Genomic DNA, 9,436 nt, shown 5'->3' with positions numbered 1-9,436 from the left:
AGATATGTACCAGCTGGTCTGCCTCTCCGCCTGGAAAGCAAGCTTAGTCTTTCTTAGACTAAGAGCTCTGTGGGTCCCCCTCCTAGTCCCTCAAATCACTGTGGATCGTAAATCTTCTTTGCCCTATATTGCTTAATCCCACTGTCTGCCCCTTTCCCTGACTCTTCTTCATATGCCAATAAATACATATGAATGTATGTGAGACAGAAAGAAACTTTTATAAAAATATAAAAAAAATCAGGAGAAAAAATATTCCATTTAAAAATGCAGAGAAAAATAATATTCCATTGTAAAAAAAATTAGAGAAAAGAAATATTGCATTCAAAAAATGCAGTGAAAAAAGACAAAAAAATCTAAATTGAACATTTTCCTGATTCAGGAAAGAATTTACACAGTCCTTCTTAGCAATGGGCTAAGAGAAAAATTGGCTTTTCTTGTTTTACTTTTAATTTTTTAAAAGATAGGATAAATTTCACTAGCAGGCAGCAAAACAAAACAAATAGGAAAACCATCCATGTACCCACCTATTTCTTATTTGGCTTTTCTCCAGATACCCCATCTTCTTCCTTAACTACCAGTCTCTAAAATCATTAACTTTGTTCCTATCTTTGGTTTTTTTTTGCTTTTTGCAATTGGTATGTGGGGGGGGGGGGGGTGGGAAGGAAGAAAGCCCATGGTTGAAGACGTTTTTCTTTGTTTTTGTCTGCAAGCTAGTAAGAATATACTTGTGCAAGAACCGTAAATGAATCTTTCTACCTCTCTCTCTTATTTTTTTCTGAATTGGACCAGCTTTCTTATGCTTTTATCCCCCTTAGAGTAGAAATACAGGTAGATACCTTGAGATCCTCTTTGAAGAGGGTACTGTGATTTATTAGATGCTAAATTGTAGAAATGCTTTAGAAATTAAACTGCCCTCCAGCTTTAAAGCAGAGAAGCCTTCTGAAGGCAACGAAGCCTAGTCTTACAGCCCAGCTGTGGTCCAACACTGAATCTTGATACAATGCTTTTACATTTCTCAAAGGGATAATGAAAAGAGAAAAAAAAAAGATTTAGCATTGGGCTCCATTCTGGTTATTTTTTACTAAATGACCAACTGTCCCAGAACTTGGTGGCTTAAAACAATAACTGTTTAATATATCATGATTTTGTAGGTTAGAAATCCCAGCAGGGCTAGCTGGCCTGTAGACTGACCACAGCTGCTAGCTTGCGTCCAAAGAGCCCATGACGACAATTTCCCTCACTGCCTAGCACTTGGCAATGATGTCTGAAAGTCTGGACTCAGATGGACCCCTCTTCTTGTACATGTGGTTTTAGGGCTTCTTCACCATCTCTTTCCAGCAAGGTAGTCAGACACCGAGCATGGTGGATGGGAGCTCTAAGGATCCAAGGGAAAGAAACAATACTTTTGATAGGCCTGGCGTAGTTTTCACCATTTGCAATTGGTCAAAGGCGTCACGGGTCAAAGAGAGGGAAAATAAACTCTACTGCACAATGGGAGGACGGCCAAAGAACACAGACCATCTTCAATCCACTCTAGGTCCAAGTGAGATTTTAAGAATTCAAAGAGAATTTTTTCTTTCAAATGGACTCACTTCATGAAACACAGGCACAATTTAAATGGTGTCTTGTATTTTAAATTAGATAAAAGGAAACATGTTTTCTATCGGACAAAAGCAGGTGTAAGGACAAATATGAATTAAAAATAAGAGGCTTATTTCTTCCTGTTGAAAATAAAGGAGGAGATTTCGCTCCTCTCCTTTTTCTTAGAGCATTTACTTTAGAAAACTTGTAAGTGCTTTCTTCTTTCTTTGAAATGTATATAAATCCCTTAAGTACTAGACAGGCCTTCTATCAGCTTTGGTGATCCAGGAATGTTTTCCTGTAGGACTTGGGAGCTCTCCCTTTTAAATGTAAGCGTGAGGGGAGACAGCACCCCATCTCTGGTTTTTGTGGGAGTGTAAGTCTTGTGCCAAGTTGCAAAATGATTAATCATAAAAATATGAGAAGTTTGTTTTTCTTCTGGATAAAGTCATTAGCTAACATAGATGATCACCTTAATTACCAGGCAAATTTGGGATGAACTCTGTGTGAGAAAGGTGTTGTCAAATCCTTTTGCTTGAGGAATAGCTGTTTATCTCGAAAACATGTATGTAGTGGGTTGTATCCACCTGACTATGTAAAAAGGTGATCTTTCTTTCTGTCTTTGTAATCCTTTAGCAGATTGCCTGTCATGCACATCACATTCTGAGTTAATGCTTATTCAATAATGAGGGGCGCCTGGGTGGCTCAGTCGGTTAAGCATCTGCCTTCGGCTGTGGTCATGATCCCGGGGTCCTGGGATAGAGCCCCGCATCGGGTTCCCTGCTCAGCAGGTAGCCTGCTTCTCCCTCTCCCTTTGCCCTTCCCTCTGTTCATGTGCACACACTCTCTCTCTTAAATAAATAAATAAAAATCTTAAAAAAATGCTTATTCAATAATGAAACTGATTTTGGGGCACCTGGGTGGCTCAGCCGGTTAAGCGCCTGACTCTTGATTTTGGCTCAGGTCATGATCTCAGCACAGTCTGCTTGTGACTTTCTCTCTCCCTCTCCCCCCCTCCCCACTCACACACGTGTGCTCACTCTCTCTAAAATAATAATAATAATAAATAATAATAATAATGAAATTGATTTCTTTCCCTACTACCTTTGTGGAGAAGTTTCTGGGTGGGAAAATTTTGTTTTTAATTACATTTCCCCAACATAAGCCATGATAAGAAAAAAACACAGATGAGAAAAATTTCCATAATCTAGAAATTTATGCTTGGTAATAATCAGAGATGTTTCCAAATGTTTTGTAAATGGATGTAGAAGCCCTACTTACAATGATGGTAATTGGAAACAATCTAAGTGACCCACAGAGAGAGGTTATATAAGAGACGGTGAGCCTGTCCACGCAATTGCATATTTTCCTGCTACTGAGGAATCCTTAATGACATACATATTGTTTCTGATATAATGTTATGAAAATAGAATAAAACCAGTTTTAAAATTCCACACTGGGCGCCTGGGTGGCTCAGTCGTTAAGCGTCTGCCTTCGGCTCAAGTCATGATCCCAGGGTCCTGGGATCGAGTCCCGCATCGGGCTCCCTGCTCGGAAGGAAGCCTGCTTCTCCCTCTCCTACTCCCCCTGCTTGTGTTCCCTCTCTCACTGTGTCTCTCTCTGTCAAATAAATAAATAAAATCTTTAAAAAATAAATAAATAAAATAAAATTCCATACTCACCACAACCATGATTAAATATCTCTCTCTCTGTCTCTCACATACACACACACAGATACACACAAACAAACAGCTGGAAAAAATTGATTGAAATGTAAACTTATATGTGATTACTTTCTTTTAAATATTTTCTGTACTTACATTTTTTTTTAAAAAAAGATTTTGTTTATTTGAGAGAGAGAACGAGAGAGAGAGAGAGAAAGTGCACCTGCACATTCATGAGTGGAGGGAGGGGTAGGGGAAGAGGGAGAAGCAGACTCCCCTACTGAGCAAGGAGCCCGATGTGGGGCTCGATCCCAGGACCCCAGGATCATGACCTGAGCCAAAGGCAGACGCTTAACCAACTGAGCCACCCAGGAACCCCTGTACTTTCATTTTCTAATGAACAAGTATTTTCATGGTGAAAAATAAATAAATAAACTTATAAATGAGTACATTTTAAGGCTAGAAGTATACAGAAAACAGTAGGTGGTTAACTTGGCAGAAAATCAAAACAGAACTGTGGTGGAAAGGGATTAGGAAAGATCATTAAACTCTGAGGAAAATCATAAAACTATGGGGAAAGGTGATGACAAATGACAAAACAGAATACGAAATGATGGGTGAACAGGAAAACAAAAGGAAGAATCAAAAGGAAGAATCCAGACCTGTGGAAAGAAAGACTTGTGAAGGAAAACCAGCCGGTTTACAATGTTTCAAGCAAAATTAATAATGTTAAGTGAAGAATAAGTCTGATAAAGCATTTTGGAAATACCTAAATTAAAAAAAAAAATGGTCCAATCAAATGAACATATATAAGGTGTATGTTCGAGTTCTACCCTTAAACAATAGCAAATAGTTTTTGTTCCATTCTGTCATTTGACTTTCACTTTGGCATTTAATCCTTTAAACTGTCTTATTCTGTAGAGAGAATTCACTTTTTTTTTAGCATGGTAACAGGTAAATATAAACGTTTAATTTTCCAAGTAGCTAATTTTTTAAGCTCCATTTGTTAAAAAATCCATTCCCTGTCGTTTGCTGATGCATTATTTATCAAGTAGTAAATGCATACATGTCTCACTGTCTGTTTCTGGGCTATTTATTCTGCTTCATTGATCTCTGGATCTTTTAAAAGTATATTATCACTAATTGATACAAAGACTGGTAGTTTCATCAAGTCTGTGGATACTTGTCTTAAATATACTTCAGTTCTACTGACTTCTTAATGGAAATACTTTCACAGGGTGCTTGCCCCAATTCACTGCACAATAAACACCAAGAAGGAGAAAATGTATTAATAATGAGGAGACCAGATCAAATCGTTTTTTTGTGTTTGTTTGTTTTTGTTGTTGTTGTCTTTTTTAACAACTGTGACAGGGACTCTCAGTTAGTGTCTTGCTCCCATCTATTCTTTCCAATTTCAAAATCCACTGTGACATAAGAGCAGTTTGGGTTTGGAACACAGTTGGCACTATTCAGTTGGAGGGGGCTTTTATAAATCAAGGTTTAATCAGAAAGCCTTCTACCAAAAATCTATCAGGCTCGATGTAGAAGACTAGAACCTCATTTAAGAAGTCAGGATTCTAATGCTTTCTCTAACTAACTGTGTAAATTTGAGCAATGTATCTAACTAGTTCTTGAATCTGTTTCTTCACTGCTAACATAAAGACTAATGAGGTAGACTGGATGACACATTAGAACTCAATCAATCTCTAAAATTGTGAATTTTGAGGGGATGGTATCAGGTTCAAAAATACAGATGTCACTTTATTTTTGCCAATGGCCCTAAGAAGTCATTTTAGTGCTATTTTGGAACCCAAATCTTCCTATGCTATTTGCTCTCATTTATGTCTGCCCACACTGACAATCTGGAGACTTAATCCAAGAAAAATTCTATACTAGATTTGCCAAGGCTTACAGACAGGTAAGGTATCTACGACTATGGCCATACTACACAGTGTAGGATACATGGATCTCTGACAACCAATAACGATCCTTTATGTTTCCTTTCCTTTGGTGCCTGGAGAAGGTTTTCAGTATCTGCAGAACATTTACACAAGAGCCAAGTTAATAAATGATAAAAGAAATTGCTGGATTTTGTTTATACAACTCAAGTAGCTAAGTGGTAAACCCAGAAAGCAGCAAATGTTTATTGAAAACCTATTATACAAGCAATAATCTTTTAATAGTGAATCTTTTGAAACCTGTTGAACTGAGAACCTATCCAGAAGCATCAATTTGTGATTGTCATGTCTTTGACAGACCCCAATACACTGGGATTACTATGAAGTCTGTCTGAATCACTGGGTAGCATGAAATTGGTCTACTATCTCAGTGTAAATGACCTTGGGTCTCAAGCACATGGCGTCACAAATTCCTTGATAACGGAGGACTGTGTTTACCATGTGCTGTTTGAAAATAAACCTTGGATTAATTCAGACCAAAGTTCTGTGATGAGGTTCCTTGAATCTAGAGCCTGAAATCCAAAACCCACCCATTCTTATTGTTTTGCATTCAAAATCAATTTGTTAACTGGTTCTGTTTCTGATTACATGTATCATATGTATGTATATATAATATATGAAATTTTACGAAGTGCTTTCCATTTAAAAATTTAGCCACATACCATCCAAAACTCCACCCCAAAGAGATAAGAGCATAAGGGAGTGGAGGAGTGCACACAAATGTAAATGTATCCGAATCCGAAGCCTGTGCCTTTCCATCATGGAAAGCTAGTATCACTTCCATCTCTGTGGCAGATGGAGTTGGTTTGTATCCCAGACGTGTTACTTTTAGTACCTCAAATTAATATCCTTTAAATATCCATTTAGTAGTTCTACAGTGGAAATAAGACAAACGGATTTATTTTTGGTTAACTTAACGTATATGTTGAAACAAATTCACTTACTGATTCACTTCCAAGAATGAATGGAAAGCCAACATTGTTTAAAAATCTAGCAAAACATTTTCTACCACTCAGTGTTTCCTTCTTTATCTTTGGGGTCCTTTTGTTATTTCCTAACTACACTACTTCTTAAGAGACGAAAGGCTTAACTTTAGATGTGCAAATTATTACTTGCTCCCAGTAAAAGCATCACTCAATGTACTAATGTGTTTCAGATTCTCAGCAGGATCAGACTTCATGTACATGTGAGAAAGATATGGAACAAAGACAGTTATTTGCCGGCAAAAAAGGGTGTTTTGCAAATTTCTAATCGGATATCTACTTCTGCAGAATTGGGTCCAATATTGCATATATTCATTGGGTTTAAAAAGAATAAATGGTGTTTTTTAAATTTATCTTGCTTGTTCTGGTTATTAGGATGAGACAGATAATCTCTGGAGGCTCTCTGTGTTCATGCTAGAAGAACCCTATCTATCACTGTTAAAAAGGAGAACAAAAGCATAGCATAAGAGGATAGATTTATGAGAAACACACTCCTAAGCAGGGATGAAGCTTTCTCTCCAAGCATCTACAATCCAGTTAAAAATGAGAGGTCCTGGGGTGCTTGGGTGGCTCAGTCAGTTAAGCGTCTGCCTTCGGCTCAGGTCATGATCCTGGGGTCCTGGGATCGAGCCCCAGGTTGGGCTCCCTGCTCGGTGCGGAGCCTGCTTCTCTCTCTCTCTCTCTGCCCCTCCCCCCACTCATGTTCTCTTTCGCTTGTTCTGCTGCTCGCTCTGCTCTCTCTCTCTCTGAAATAAATAAATTTTTTAAAAAGGGACATCCTTCTAATACTCTATTATTTCTCATGTCCTATTTTGGTGGATCTCTTCTCCTCCTTCTCGCCAAATTTAATATCAATCTCCTGAAATTTTCTTTTTCTAAAAATTTCCCAGATTGGTAATTCCAAAGATCCAGTCCTCCAAATTCACCAAACACTTGCAGATGATCTGCACCAAGCTCAGTGACAGTGATTCCTCCCAGACCAGGCTGGAGGGTCTCCACATCACTCCACAGCTATGGGAAAACATATTCAATGGTATCTGTGTGAAGAAATTCATAAACTGAAATGTTGGACTCTAACATGAGAATGTAAACAAACTAGTGAATAATAAATTCTAAGTCTGGATAAGTTGAACCTAACCCGGATTATTCAGAATGTAGGCAAATAGAGGTATAGCCTTTAGCCTTTATGGGTTCCAGAGCTGTTATAGAATCTGATGAAAACCATGAAATCTCATCCTAAGAAAAATTTATACACACATATACCATATATATATACTGACATGCAAGGTCTGCACATAATTTCTGGGTTTTGTAGACTACCCTGAATGGATTACATGCACACATGATTCATTCATTCAGCAAATGATTAATAAGCACCTATATATCTACATCTTCTAAATCTTGACTTTTAAGACCCGAATTATCCTGAAGGGCCTTTTTATAATTAAAATATATTTTTATTTCATTAACCTTAAGGCTGTTCCTTGCTGGATTTTATGATGCTCAAAAGAGCATCAGGCCTGAAGCATCTGAGAAAAAGCTAAAATAAGACAATGGATGATGAAGGGAGTTTAGACTGAAATTGCAGGATTCTTGGGATCTAAATAATTGATCTGTCTCATAATTTTTCTTAGGATCAGGTATGTCCTTTAGTGTTGAAACTTGAGCTCCAATTAAGAGGATCACAAGAATATCCTTGGAAAACAAGGAATCTGTGTACATATCATTGTGGGGATAGGACTGTTTTATTCATGAAAAAGAAAAGAATCTGGACAAATCAAAATATAGCATGTAAGAAGAAGACCATCTAGTAGACTAGTTAAGCTAGCTAGGCCATTATGTCATATAGACCCAGCAGCAGATCCCACCTTTGTGACCCACTGCTTGTGAAAACCTGGACAAATTATTAAACCTCTTAGACAATTAGTTTTATCATTTGCAAAATCAAATAATAACAAAACCTCATAAATTAGTTCCTTATAAGATTCTATATAATGATGCCTATAAGGCACTTAACCAGGGCCCAGAACAGTGTAGGTATTCCCAATAATAATTGAATTACAAATGGCCCTTCTTGAAAGGTAAGTGATATCTGTGTACCACTTAAATATTACACATAGATGTTTAGGTATTTGGGATGAAGACAAGGTAAGATTTTGGAAAAAAAAATATTGGAATTCTAAGCTCAGATGAGAATTAGTGGATCAATGGTTCTCTACAATCAAAATGGTCATAAAACAACTGATTGGGACCAGCATTCAGTATTGTCAGAGATTATAACCTTAAAACCTCTCTCTTGCTCACACTCAGGAGACTATACTCACACAGACACTTTATGGAAACGCAGAGAGCCCTGATTAGTTAACAGAAGAGGGAGTAGTGATGTCACCCAGACACCAGGGGTCGCTCTCAGTTTAAGGGAAAAAACACCCAGTCCCCTTTATAAATTGAGAAGGTCAAAAGGTACTAAAGCTCAGGATAGACGTTTGGAACAATTCACTATTGTGGTTTAAATTTAGAATTCATCACAAATCTATTTTTTTCTTATTTATTTGAATTTCAAAAGAGAGCCATACATGGGAAAACAATGTAAAGCTATTTCTAACATTAAGACCACCATTTGCCTTGTACCACATGGATTTTTTTTTTAAACTCTCCTTAGAGACTCCATAGTTTTAAAAGTCATTTCCAAGTCATTTGTAGGCAAGAGATATTGTATCTACAGAAGTAAAATAGAGGAGAGAGATAGTATTTGCTAATGATGGGGTTTTTCAAATTACTTAAATAATTCAGTCTCCATTTCTCCCTAATGTGACTTATCCTTCATTTAATCATTCATGAAAATAGGTAAGATCCTATCTGTCCTATTTTTATTCATTCATTCATTCAGCAAATATTTATTGAGTATGGACTACGTGTGAGGCCTTGGGAATAAGGAAATTCATAAACATCAATCCTGATTCCTCACATAACAAATCACTTGACATTAAACTGAACCCCAGCTTACATTTTAGTGAGAAGAGACAGACAATGGGTATCCAAAGAGGCAAATAGATGAGAAACTGAATATGTAAATGGACAATGGCCAAACCAAATATAAAAATAAAACTCTGATCCACAACCTGTTGCAACCTGCCCATAACACCAGCCCCTCTATCTATAATAAGCAATTGAGGAAGTCAGCCTGCTATAAATCAGCCTGCTAAGAAGTCCAACTGCTATCTGTAGTAATAATCCAGGGTGTTAAACA

This window comes from Phoca vitulina, unplaced genomic scaffold (assembly GCF_004348235.1).
Source record: "Phoca vitulina isolate PV1807 unplaced genomic scaffold, GSC_HSeal_1.0 scaffold72, whole genome shotgun sequence".
NCBI classification, from domain to species: Eukaryota; Metazoa; Chordata; class Mammalia; order Carnivora; family Phocidae; genus Phoca; species Phoca vitulina.
The sequence above is the reverse complement of the archived record's forward strand: the minus strand, read 5'-3'. Positions refer to the sequence as shown.